Source organism: Colius striatus, chromosome 16 (assembly GCF_028858725.1).
Source record: "Colius striatus isolate bColStr4 chromosome 16, bColStr4.1.hap1, whole genome shotgun sequence".
Taxonomy (NCBI): domain Eukaryota; kingdom Metazoa; phylum Chordata; class Aves; order Coliiformes; family Coliidae; genus Colius; species Colius striatus.
Window position 1 is genome coordinate 17,039,989 of NC_084774.1, and position 13,649 is coordinate 17,053,637.

The window sequence follows — 13,649 nt, forward strand, 5'->3', positions numbered from 1 at the left end:
CATAGTTTCAAAGACCACTCATTTCTAATGCTAAGAGGCCTGTGCACCCAGTGTTACCACAATGCAATCGTGCAAGTGTTCAAAAGACGACTTTCAGATAGAGACATCAAAACGGCACGTTGGAAATAGAGTTCACAAACGATTCCTAGTTCCTAGCATTTGTTACATGCTCTCCTTTCCTTTAGAAGAACATTTACTCTGTTTCACCATGATAAGCAATTTGGTTACATCTTCACTGCAGCTCCACTGTGAGGGCAGAGAAACTGCCACGGAACAGACAACGAGAAGCGGATGGAGGCAGGCAGGCACAAGGGAAGGCAGACGAAAGAATCCTAAGGAGTGGGGGAAAAGAAACTGTATCACAGCCACTGCTCGGGAACACTAGCTGGAACAAACGGGGAGGCCACCAACTATCATTACAAGCACATGTTTCTTTTGCAGTTGGTAAGGAGAATTACACACAAGAGGGGGCAAGGGATCTGCTATTAATCATATTATAGTCATTGTTCCCTTGATGCTGCTGGCAATGCTTCAGGAGACTCCCTCAATTCCCAGATAAAGCTGCCAGAGAACAGCAGTGCTCAGAGAACAGCCTGCCCTGAACCTTCACCATCTCATCCTACAACGCTAACAGTACTTGAACCGAATTTTTTAAAACTCCAAATCACAGCAGTTGAGCATGTTTCTCCACCCTGACCTCTCATCAGGAAAACGAACACATGGTATGAATCCGATGAAACTATTTGCCAGAACAAGCCACTAGAGAGGTAGAAATATCAGCCTGAAGTCGTCAGGAATCAAGTTTCTTTGTTGAAGAAGACTTTTGAATGTTATCTCTAAGTAAGGTGCTGAGTGACTCCTTGATTAAGTGGCACTTAACATTCAGTAAGTTGAATATTGCAGCCAGAAGAGCAGGCCGGTACCTGTGCCGGGGAGTGGGGGAGGGAGGAAATGGCAGCTGATGCAGTAAAGTAACCAAGTCAGCTATTCTTTTGTCAGTGAAAAGACAGGCACGTTTAAGGGGAAAGAAACGTGGATTAACTAAATCTCGCGTTCATACTTCATTGAAAACGTCATGCTGCTTTAATTTGCCTGGTTTGGCAAATCTGCAGAGAGAAGGTGAAATTTCTTGACCACAGATACTCTGAATTTTTTTGTGACAAACTCCGCATAGTATGGAAGTGACACACACGCTAATTGAGACCAGAATTTGTTAGTCATCCTACCCAAATAAAGATTCAAAGCATCGGCTACCACGAGCCTCTTGCACTTTGCAAATTGGCAACGAAGTTCAGCTGGCAGCCTCTCCCAAACTGAGCAAACACATTCTTTTGTTTAAGGAAGACACAGCACAGAAAAAGAGTTGCAGTTCGGCAAGTCTGTATTTAATACCACCAACTTACAAACGCAGGAGTAATAATGAGACGTTTTTACCTCGGATTTCAGTGAGGTGAAACCACTTCACTCTTTCAGACACCAGCGCGTTTATGGAGCAGCAGAGCTGCCGCAGCCGGCGTGCCTCATGACTCACTCCCCCTCCCTTCCCCACTTTCTAATTAGCCCCGATAGTCAGCATCAATTGGGTGGTTGTTTTTTACTGGGTTGGGTTGCGGCTTTGTGTTGTTTTCCTTTTCAACCACACGAAAAGCATGTTGGAAGCTGGAAAATAGGACTCCTCCTTGTTTACTGACCGGAGTTTAGGAGAGAGCCGGTACGAGCAGTTAAGCCGTATTCCAGCTTCACCGTTATCTGGACGAGCAAACCGCTTGCTCGTGCCGGTCCCGCTGCCAGCCCCCGGCCAGGCCGCATGAGGCACGGCACGATCACGGAGTGAATGCAGCCGGGGGGAAGCGCGGCGCGCTCTGCGGGCGCGCCCGGCGCTGCGCAGCCCGCGCGGGGTCAAAAGTTTACCGTGGTTCCCGTTTCACCCCCGCGCAGCCAATGAGCGCGCGGCGGCGCCAGACACAACCGCGGGCGGCGGCGCGGCCCTTAACTCCTTACGGCCCGGCCCGAGCCGAGCCGAGCCGAGCCGAGCCACTGCCGTCCTCCCCGCCGCCATCCCCTTCGAGGAACGTGGGGAGTAGCGAAGCGCCCAGCGGCCTCTCGCGAGCTGGGCGTTTCTTTAAGGACGGAAATAAAAGAGAACCGTAAGAAAATGAGGCAGAAGTGTGTCCTCTTGTCACTGCTATAGTTGAAAACCAGGGCGCTAACCTAAGGGGTAGGACTGATAGTAGGCAGTATGAAAGCAGCGTTGAACTACGGCAATGTGACAGAGAGACTGGGCTGGCAAACAGGAACGACTGACCTTGCGAAAGAGGAGGGAGGGAGAACGCCAGCCCAGAACTGTCAGAAAGCATTGCAAATGCAGAGTCTGGAGCTGTAATGATCTGCTTTGCCTCTTGCCAAAGAACAAACGGGCCCTGCCCTGGCATAAGGCAGAACAGCCCAAGGAGTACTCCTGCCCGCTGCCCCATTCCTCTTCTGCCAGTAATAATACTCTGCTTCAAGATGTTGACATCAAAATTAGTCATCCACCACTTACTTCAAGAAGGATGGACATTCAACGTGCAGCTCTTGGGTATAAAAGTAATCATCTCTTCACAGTCTTCATAGGATAAACAAGTAATACACAACCACAGAAGTAGAAAATTATCTGGACACAAGATATTTGTGATAGATTGTTTTGCTTTGGAATAAAAAAAGAAGGTGCTTGGCAGTTTGCACTCATACTAGGATTACAGAACTAGAGGAGGAAGATGGAGCAGCCTTCTTGTTTCTCTGCTCTGTATTAATGGCTTCAGGCTCTGTTGTCTCCTAATGTGTAGTCCTGGTTTAAATTTTTCATGTCAAGAAGATTATGACACAAGCTTTTCAGAGTCAAAATACCATCACTAGCAATGAGGTTTCATCTCGGGTACCACTAACTCAGTGAGCCTGTCCATGGTGGCATATCCCAAAATCTGTGACCAGTTTTATTCTCTGTGAGACTTGTGAAAATGCTGACAATAGCAAATACTGAATGACATGAGGTATGATTGTGTTTTGGCATCCACTTCATCTTGGAATGTCAGTGTCAACTACATGTAAGCACAGAGAGCAACAGATTTACAACCCCTTCATTGGCCTTACAGACTATAAGGGAAGAGGACTAAAGCACCCTTAAGTGAAGTGGATGAAGAGTTCTCAGTTTGGTGCAGTAACAGACAATATAATGAGGCAGCATTAATAGAGGTGTATAAAGCATGTAGTTAAGGCAAATTTAGTAGCAAAGTAACCTGAGATTTTATTCAACACGGCAGAAAGGGGTAGGGTTACACAGAGATCTTGAAGTGAATGATTAAAATTCTGACTTGATACCATGTAGAATGGCAAGTCACCACATACATTTGCAGGGTACACAACATGGAATTAACTGTTACGAAACAGGCAGCAGTCAAGTCAGGAAACACTGGAGAACACATATGGTACCTTAACTCAAATCTCCAACACACTGCAGAAACAATTACAAGAATCTAAATGCAATTGTGAAGAGGTAAAATGAGTAAATATGCCATTGATATGCACAAGAGGTTTATGCTGAAGATGCCAGTTAAAGTGGAGTTCAGTTTCCCGAACCCTGAAACCAACCAGATGGTAAGAGTATTCAAGACAATGCACACAACAACCTAAGGGAAAAAAACATTAGTCAGGTGGCAGATATTACAAATTCTCTAGAAAGATGCAGTTGGAAGGCTAGTAAATTATCTTACCCCTGAATCTTAAAGGCTTTCACAGCACTTTGTAAGGATGAAAGATATTCTGGTCACAGCTCTCTGTATAGGTCCCCAGAAAGACAGGTACTCTTACATTATGCTAACTGAAAATAACTGCAAACAATCATATTTTTGTAACTCAATTCACAAAATTGTTTTAGGCAAGAAAGTGATAATACAAAACTCCTAAAACCTGCTTCAGGAATAGTCAGCCACTCAATTTAAGAGCAGCCAATGGAAGACAATTCCCAGCTGGTGGGCAAAGTCAGACACTGATTTCTTGAACCCGCACAGGTAGACTCAGCTCTCAATCCATGCAAATAGGCATAGCAGCTCAACACAGCTACTCTGAGGTTAAGTTTAATGCCTTGAGAGCTACCAACAAAAGATGTAGTAAGTGATAAAAATACATCAAGTCAGAAAGTTAAAGATCATGAGAATCTTAGCTGATTGTGATCATGCCCTAATAACCAAGCTTTTCTACTCTAGTTAAAAAATGGTAAGAAACCAATGAAAATGCTATTAAATAACCCTGTATTTTCATAGTTTAGCTAGGTTAAAATAGAATTTTGTCAATAGTAATTTAGGAATTAATTACATATATAAAAAGCTCTTTTCCTCTCAGTAAAAAAGAGCAGTTTGGTTTTGTTGTTTTACCTTTTCTAAATACCATGCCATTTTAAAGAAATTCTTTTAAATTGAGATGTCATAAATAAGTTCCCTTTTTATAAGATGGCCTCATTTTAAAAGAAAATGGATGCTATAAAATTTTACATCAAGTCAGCATGTTACCAAGAAGCTTTTCTGTGTGTTCTGAATTTGATTAATACAAGCCAAGGTCACTTCCTGAAAGATGCCTACCACTGCAGCTGCAAGCAAACTAGACTCGTCTGAGCTCAAAAGCTGGGGGATGGGAAAACAGCACTAGCAATTTCTAACACTGTCTCCAAAAATACACTAATTGCAAAACTTCAGTAATTTTTAGAAGTATTTACCAGATCACCACATAAGTAACATATTAACTGAAGTCTCAGTCTGTAAAATCAACATTTTAAAGCAAAAAAGATTCACAGTGATGCACCCACATGTCTGCAAAAAAAATGAATAATGCTGAGGACCCTGCACTAAACTTTATGCAATTCCCTTGAAAACATACTTTTTTTTTTTTTTACTATGTATGTTTTTATTATGCAGCTCATGAAGCTAATAAGAGACTGCCCTTGAATTAACAGCATATCTCTCCTACTGAGACTGTGAGGCTCCACCCAAGCTACACTGTGTCCTATTCTGAAGCCATTTAGGAAAAACATATTTCAGGAAAGCATGCAAGCTCCTTCCAGAAGCCTGCAACATGCATTTTTCCAGATTCTGAAGACTATACCTACAAAGCCAATTAGAAATTAGCTGAGTTCACCTGTAATTTTAAAGATATTTTTGAAGTTATTTCTAAAACATGCAAGATCTGCATTATGCATGAGACCAAACAGATATAGTTTCTTCCCTTCCCAGACTCAATTAAAGCTGATGTACGTAAGACCCATAACAAACAAAAGAGAGTATACTTTGTACACACGAAAAGTGAAAAATGAGGATTCTACAATTGGGGAGTACCACATGATGGGGGGAAGGGGTATGAACACAACAGGACAGAGGTAGGACAGACAGATGGACTGACACACCACCACAGATTGCTGGAAAACATTTAATGCAGCAACAGATATTTCCACAAGGGCGTCTCTTAGGCTAAGAAAGGGGCCACAGTAACTTTATGAACACACACTCAATTTAACATACTACATCTTTAAAACAGTCTTGATATATCCAACATTGCAACTCATACAAAGCTAAAGATAGGAGGATTTAGTGCAAGAAAGGGAATTGCTTGTTTTGGGTGGGCATCTTTGGCTGAAATAGAAAAATATAGTAAAGCATATCATTACCTCTGCAAGCACAGCTACATCTGTGGCTAAGGATGCCTAACATTTTCCACCACGAAAACCTGTTCAAATTCTTTAATGACTCCTTCACACACCCCTCAGAATTACATTTTGTGGAAGACTTGCATAAAATTGGTTCTAATATTTAAAAAGAGTGGAGAAGTAGTTCAACAAAATCTAACCTTTTATTCAGTTTTAGAAGTTAAAACTTGAGAAGATAAATTGAATGTCTGAACAAGCTGAACTTCATCCTGCTGCTCCAGTGACAATTTCTGTACAGACAGCAAGTGCTTTTAAAGTTTTTGAACATGCTCAGTTCTGTTTTAAACCACTTGCCAAGACCCTCAAGTACTTTATCTAACCAAATTCACTTTGTCGCTGCACAGCTCCTCTGTGCTGACAGGACAGAACATGCTTTATCGCCATATTACAAAGACCAAGAGCAGCTTCTCTATAAACCTGCCAGCTACGAAGCAGTTAGTGCCTGGCAGCACAGCAGCTAGTGACCAGCGACATTCTTCTAGGCTGCACTGCCCCACCCATACACAGCATCCACAAAACATGAGGCAGTAGCAGCACGGGCTTTGCAAAGATCACCCTTCTCCTCCACTCCAGTTCAAGATCTCAGTGGAATCCACAGATGGAGATGTAAGCCAGCAGTGCCAAAAGACTCTAATGCTCCTGCCACACTCACAGCAAGCCCGCGAGGAAAACACGCCAGCCCAGTGACCAAAGCGGTGCCTATCTGCTCTGCGGGATCTCAGACGGCAACCTTGCTGGCAAACAGGGTAGAGCTTTCCTTATGCTGAAATATACACTTTTTTATTTTTCCATGTGCTTTTTAAAGGCAGACAACAAGATGCAATGAAAACACTAAGGTTATGAGGTCATTCAAAAACCTGAAAATAGCATTGTCAACTCCAACTCTCAATACTTCTCCCTTTAACCCTTGGAGCACATACTTAATTGGACATTGCTTAAGGACGTTGCTTAATTGGACACATACTTAAGGACATTGCTACATAACTGCTTATTAGACACTATGTGGGACTGGCACCCATCAGTTCACAGAGAAGACTGTAAGAGACTTAGATCTGTTGTGTCATCTCCAAAGTGCACTACTATTTCCACAATCTTGTCCTCTTCACTATGCAGTGCTAGATAATGGTCTCATAAATGGACAAATAAAGTTTGTCAAGGACCTGCATCCTATCTCAGTCTTCACCTGTCATGGGTAGTATGTAACGAGTTTTGGTGATATTTAAACTAGGACAGAGGAGTAACTATGAAGAGTAAAGAACACTCATACATACTGTCTTGATTGTAACAGACTGCAGCTTCCGATTAAGAATATTCATTTAGAGCTGACGCTAAACCAACACAAATCACTGATTTAACTGTTGGAAATATTTACACCCATCAATACGGAGAGGCATATGATCAGGAGAGAAACACAGTCCATAAATCACAGTGACTTGCCTTAGGCACATTTTGCTAGTCAGCAGATGCTGTATTTATGAACATTTATTAATGTTTTTGCACAAGAACTAAGCTATAGAATTAATGTCAGTAAACATTATTTCACACTGTAAATCAACTCATTTTAATCAAAGCACTGGATACATTACCATATTAAAAACATAGATTCATATTCTGAAGAAGTGTGAGAGTGCTATGGGGAGAGGGCAGGGGGAAGGCAGTTATCCATTAGGTTTTCCATATTACATTTGCTCAGATTCACAGAGTCTGCCTTCAACGGGAGGTAAATACCCATCACTTTGTGGCACTTTTGAGAATTCCTTGTGGTATCTCTTTTCATCAGGCTACTAAGCTGTTGTGGGTTTGGGGTTTTTTAATTTGTTAAAAAACACACATCCCTTTTGCTTTTAAAAATAGATCTTGTTATCACCTTATCTAATAATAACAAAAGCCCTGTTAACGAAGTTTCCCGAGTTTCTGGTATAACTGAACTCTCAAATTTGAGAGTGCATGATACAGACTGAAAACTGAGGAAGTCGCTGAAGAAAGGAAATCAAAATAGTTGGTATTTTTTTCATGCATAGTATCAATGCTTATATACAATTTACCTCATTGTAAGGAACAGGCACAGCTACTTAATACAACAATGACATTTCTAAAACACATTTCAACCTTGAAATATGAAAATGTTCCTAGCTCAATGGTGCAATTAAATCTGATTAACTTTAAGTGTACAGCAGTACACTTAGTACAGCTGCAAGAGGTGTTCATTTAGTTCAACACAAACCTAATCATTCTAAAATTGAAGTAACAGTTGTCTATCTATAGTATACAACAAATCTGAGCATCTCATTAATTCAAAATGCCTTTCCAGTATTTCATATTCATCGTGACCAGAGCTTAGTAGAGAACCTTCAGTTAAACTGCAAAGTAAAGGCGGAATAGAATTCCTCCCAAATTAGGTTAATTTGTCTCTCCACAGTACAGTGAGGTTATCTTGTTATACTTCAAGTGTTGCCCACCCACTGTGTACCAGTGGTTGTAACACAAAGCAGCTGCTCAAATTCACTGAACAAAACTGTAACATAATTTTCGCATGTCATTGGTAGAATCAAATCTTATATTTCAAGGGTCAATTATTTAAAAATTAAGCAAAAAGGGAGGAGTGAAAAACCACCTGAAAGGTTGGTGTCTTTGTTCAACACTATACATAACAGAAAAACAGCACCTAGAGAGACATTATGGACTGGAAAGTCATAGAATTTCCTCCAAGGCCTACAACGAAAGGGCAAGAGGCAAGCTTTACTACTTGCAACAAGCTAAATTCAGTTTTCAAATAGTGGTTAAACACAGTTCCAGAGAGCATTTGGAATCTCTATCCTGAGACTTTCAGACCTTGACTGAACAAAACTCTGCTTAACCAGCTCTAAATTTGTTTGCAGTGTTTCAATCAATGCTAGAGTCATTTCTCTATGATTTTCAGTAAAACACTGTCATCAGATAATTATGTACTGCAATCTGATGATAAACTGGTACCATTATAACAATAGGCTACTAAGAGAGTACTTTAGAATTGATCCTACCTTGTCTTAAAGTTAAGATGTATTACCACATGCTTTTTGGTACTTATTTAAGCAGGTATGTTTTATTGATCTCATGTACTTCTTACATTTTGCATATATCCAGTAATACTCCTATCATTACTGGACACAAAGACTGTATTCCTGACCACATTAACTCATGCCTCCAGGGATTCCCCCCCCCCCCAATTTCTGAGAAAAGGCAGCATGCTTCTGAGTAAGACTCTCAATGCCTCTCTGGATTTTTTTTGTCCAAAACTTCCTATACTTTACGAAGAATTTCCATTACATAAAAGCCTCATGCTTCTAGTTTTTAAAGAAGCAATACTTTCATTTTCATTAAAAAGCCTTCTTTGATCAAATCTCACAGTAAGCTTCCTAATATTCCTGTGGCAGGAAAGTATCAGTTTTGCTCATGAAAGTTTTAAATCAAATGGCACTTCTCAAACATGGATGCTTAGCTGCAGAACTCTCCAAAATGACACTACTATCATTAGTATGGAATTTCCAAGTAATTTTAGGAAGATTTGCAGCTATTCTGCAAGTTAGTACAAGAGGTCAATGATTGCCAAAAACAGAAGAAGGGATCACATCCTTCCCCTTCAAGTGCCAAAAGTATTTGTCATGTTTTGTTTCTGATCCAGTCGCTTCCTTGTTGGAAGCAATTTTATGTATTTTTATGTAGTGCAGTGGAGGAAACACCATGATAAAGCTGTGGAATATTTTTAATTATTAATTTTTCTTACATGCACTGTGTCTTTACTTCTCATGCAAGCAGAATGACTGATTTGTATCTTGCATTCAATGGACCCCTGAGCTGTGGAATCATTGTTTGAGCATTCGTCTGCCAATGAGACATCAAAGATGCATCCACCACAATTTAACCAACTCATTTTCTCTTTACCAGTCTTTCAGATCATTCCGTGGTTTAATTCAAAGTTTAACTTTAATATCAAGTTAGCATTCAGCCACACCTCTGCATAGCAAGACTCTTCTGTTAGCATCTGGTGTGCATATCAAACATGGCAATTAACTCATGAGCACCAGTCATGCATTTATGTCATACAACTGGAGTGTATCAGCTATACAGCATAGCTGATTCAATGTGTTTTCTTGTCAGGATACACCTCTCTGCATTTGTACAGTTAAGTGATCTTCTATTACAGCACATAACTTAAACAGAATTTTTAAAAGAAAGGGAAGTTATGTTTAGGTTCACAGTCAGAATCTTACATTCTTGGGCTCTGTCAAAATTATTAGGAGAAAAGTTACTGTGTCTAGGCATAGTATAGCTTTAACACTCTTTTCAAAGCTCACTAAACATTTCTAGTGTACTTTACAGTTCAGTAAAAGTTCAGAAAGCTACAAAACCTTACCTACCCCTTGAGGCTGCACAAGTAGGAAGCTTACTTTGTTAGATTCCCATATAGATGAAGCCTATAAATAACAGTGTACATACAATAACAGGATAAACACAACATACCATGGAGAGAACACAAGAAAGGAGTATACAAAACTTAAGCCTGATGTCATTAATTCTATCTTACAGAATAGAAATACCGTGATTTTTTCATTGCCAGTAGATTTATGATAGATTATATGCTTAGTCAAGTGTCTCCATCCAGACAAGAGCAGAGTTACTATCCCTTCTCTCCACAATGTATTGTTTACATCAATGTGTCATCAGTCGGCAAAGGATTGTTTTGTGATTGTAACAGCTTAATGAGCATAGCTATCTAAAACAAAGCACAAACTTTTCTGTATCTGGAAGAAAGCATTCTCCATTTCCTTCCACTGTCTCATTTTCTTCGTTTTGTTTAGCCTTACCTTATTCTAACCAAGTCAGCTCACTTGAATCTTATTTCAAGGCACCTGCTAAACTGCAAGGCAAAGAGGTTGATCTTTTCCCAAGAGATTAATTAATCTGAAGGAGGTGCTGCCTTTCGAGTCCAAAATGTCACTGAACAGAACGTTCACACAAGTTGCCAGTTTCATTGCTCTCCAGCAATAGGTATAAAGCTTAACACATTAATCTTTGAGTATTGAAGGCTAAATTGCTTACCCCAGAAGGTGTGACGAAAAACCAAAACAAACCAGAACAGTGGTTAGCATCATTATCCACTCTAGGCCCAAACAGCTTTAGCCAAGAGATCTTACTTCACTACCACTGTTTCAAAATAACTGTTCTGAGCAAAGTATTCCCATCATCATCAGAGAATTAAAAACTAAAGATAGACATATATATGTGTAAGGATGCTACCACTCCATCCCATAACCGTTAAGAGCAAAATCCTTTAATGCTCTAAATATTCTCCAAAAGCCTATTAGCATTAGATACTATCCCACATACCAAAGTCAGGTCATACCATGCATTTCCTCAAGTTTAAGGGAGGTGGAGGAGAGCAAACTATAAACAGTATTAATGTAGAACATACAAAAATATTTTTCTAAGGGAATTTTATTTCTTTTATCCCTTTTCCTAAATCTGTCAATATCAATGTTTTCTCTGGATCAGATCTCATAAATCAAAGTAGTCCCAGACAATTACGTCAAACAGAAAACTTACCCAGTGAAGCGTTGTCTTTCCAACAGAAGCCAGTAGGAATGCCTAGGAAGAAAAAGGTAAGCATATGAATGCATTTCAGCATACTCTCAAACTTCACAACCTACAGTTCGGGATCTTCCTGGTTCAGAAGGACTGAGTTCCTCAGCAGCTGGATTTCTCTTCTTTATAAGCTTCTTTTGAACCATGAAAATTAACCCAGCTAAAATATTCTGTGTCAGTTCTGTAGTTAAAGCTCTACAGTATGTGAAAGTAGCAGGGTTTTATTTTTAACTTTGCCATCTGATAATAAGGAGGAGGAGAATAAATGAAATGACTGAAGAGGAAAACACTTTCTTCCTGTTGATTTTCCATGACATTTGTGGTTATTTTGTATAGATTCACCTCATACTCTCAAGTCTAAAAACAAAACAAAAAGGCAGAGAAGTGCTGGTAAATTCCATTTCTCATTAAAAAAAACTGCACTTTGATCTTTAAAAGAAAATATAGATAAATAGGTCCACTACACTCTTTTTTTATATGACACAGAACAGAATTACTTACAATCAAGAGGAAGGCATAATGTGACTGCATAATGATAAAATCTTTTCAATTTTGTATTCTTTTCTTCACTGACGACACTCAAGTTATTGAACACTACTTAGCACTGGTCTGTCCTTTTGACAGAATAATTAATTCAGGTTCAGGTGGTTTTTTAATCAGTGGAAGAAAATTGTGCTAAAAGTTATTGGTTATAGTGGGCCTTCTTCTCCCTTAAATACATCACATAAAGACAAAGGCATCACTAGGAATAAGGACAAGTCTCCTAAATCAAGTGGTAGAGATATATGCAACCACTCATCCAGAAGAGAAAGTTCCCTTAAATCATCGTTTTTCCTTAATAACCACTCTGACAGTAACTGTAATTATTACCTGTAGTAAGCTAATCTACATTCTTAGAGGACAAAAATAAAAGACCAGAGATAAGTAAGCCACTATTAGGCCCTACTCCCAGAACACGAAGTATTAGAGAGGTGTTTTCTTTGAGAGTTTTCCAAATCTTCGTGCAAGCTTTGCAGAATTGTTTTAGTCAACATCAGTCTTATGTCTATAGAAGAATTAGCAAACTCAACTGATAACTCAATAATTGAAGTTACAATAAGTAGAATAAGAATAATTATTTTGAAAAAATCTATGTAAAAATCAAGCTCAAAGAACACTGGAAACTTCTGAAAGGCTGTAGTTGCAAACTCTATATAGTGAAATATCTGATCTGCCATCCTTGCTTTATCTAAAGCCCAAGCATACAAAATAAGCTTGGTTTAGGATTTGACCACAAACACATTTCAGTTGCTTTGTCTTCAGCAATGTATTTTGTCTTTAGAGAAAAAACTGTCTTAGACTAAGAAATCCTACCCCCAAGCTTGAAGCTGGTATCCAATTTGTAAAGTGACATTTAGATAAGATAGCCAAAATGTAAACAAAGTGATAGCAGCTTTATTTCACAATACACAGTTTATTTCAATATTTTTTTGACCAGTGAGAAACCAACTAAACAATACACAATTCACAATACAATCCTTGTAAAAGCTGGAAAAGATATTAAGGTTCATGTCAAGTTCAACATGCTCTATTTTTAACTTAAGTCAAGTCCCTTCTCATTAGCAGTAACTTAATACTTGAGAAAGGATTATGAGTAGCTAGGAAGTTAGTTTGATGTAGAAAGTTATTTTTAAAATGTATTTAAAAAATAAAGTTTTGTTCCAAAATTTACAAAAATAATTTCAGGGGCCCTCCTTTACTGTAGCTCTGAGAAATGCAGTCTTCACATCCATATAGTTCTGATACTAACGGACCAATCCCTTTAGCATACGTTTTTAATAGTGAAGTTTAGGACACTGCTGCAAGACCTGCTGAAAATACTTTTAAAGCATTTCTTAAGATCAAAACAACCCAAAGTATTCCATAATTGTCTTGCTAGGAAAAAAAAAAGTAGAGTGTACATAACAGTGAACTGAAAGACAAGACAATGTCTTTAAAACTAAGCCCAATAGTCCTGCATTTTAAGGATGCTAAGAAATATGGGAGAGGCATGCGTATCTGCTTGTCTGTAAGAGATAACAAACTGGTTTGGAGCCATCCTGTGTGTGAGCACCTGTATCATGTGATGGATGGCCTTGTTTGAAGGTCAGATCTGTTCAAGAAGTCTACCTGTTTTTTGCAGAGATAGATTCAGCATTAGCAGAGATCATGACACATTTGTAAGCATATGGCCAATATTTAAATAGTTCAGATAGCTGTCAGCCAAACAGTGAATTAGTGGCCATCTCCGTGTTATTTTACTGCACATAAGCAACAG

The 13,649-nt window shown here is 39.3% G+C and overlaps 1 protein-coding gene across 8 annotated transcripts in view; it reads right to left on the reverse strand.

Moving 5' to 3' along the window:
• The window catches only part of NCOA3 (nuclear receptor coactivator 3), a 75,894-nt gene that overhangs the window by 45,009 nt on the left and 17,236 nt on the right, over positions 1–13,649 (reverse strand). For all 8 annotated transcript variants that reach the window (XM_062009246.1, XM_062009238.1, XM_062009244.1 and 5 more), the window contains one exon: positions 11,315–11,356. The gene's annotated coding sequence lies outside the window, so the exon portion shown is untranslated. The remainder of the gene's footprint in view (positions 1–11,314; positions 11,357–13,649) is intronic.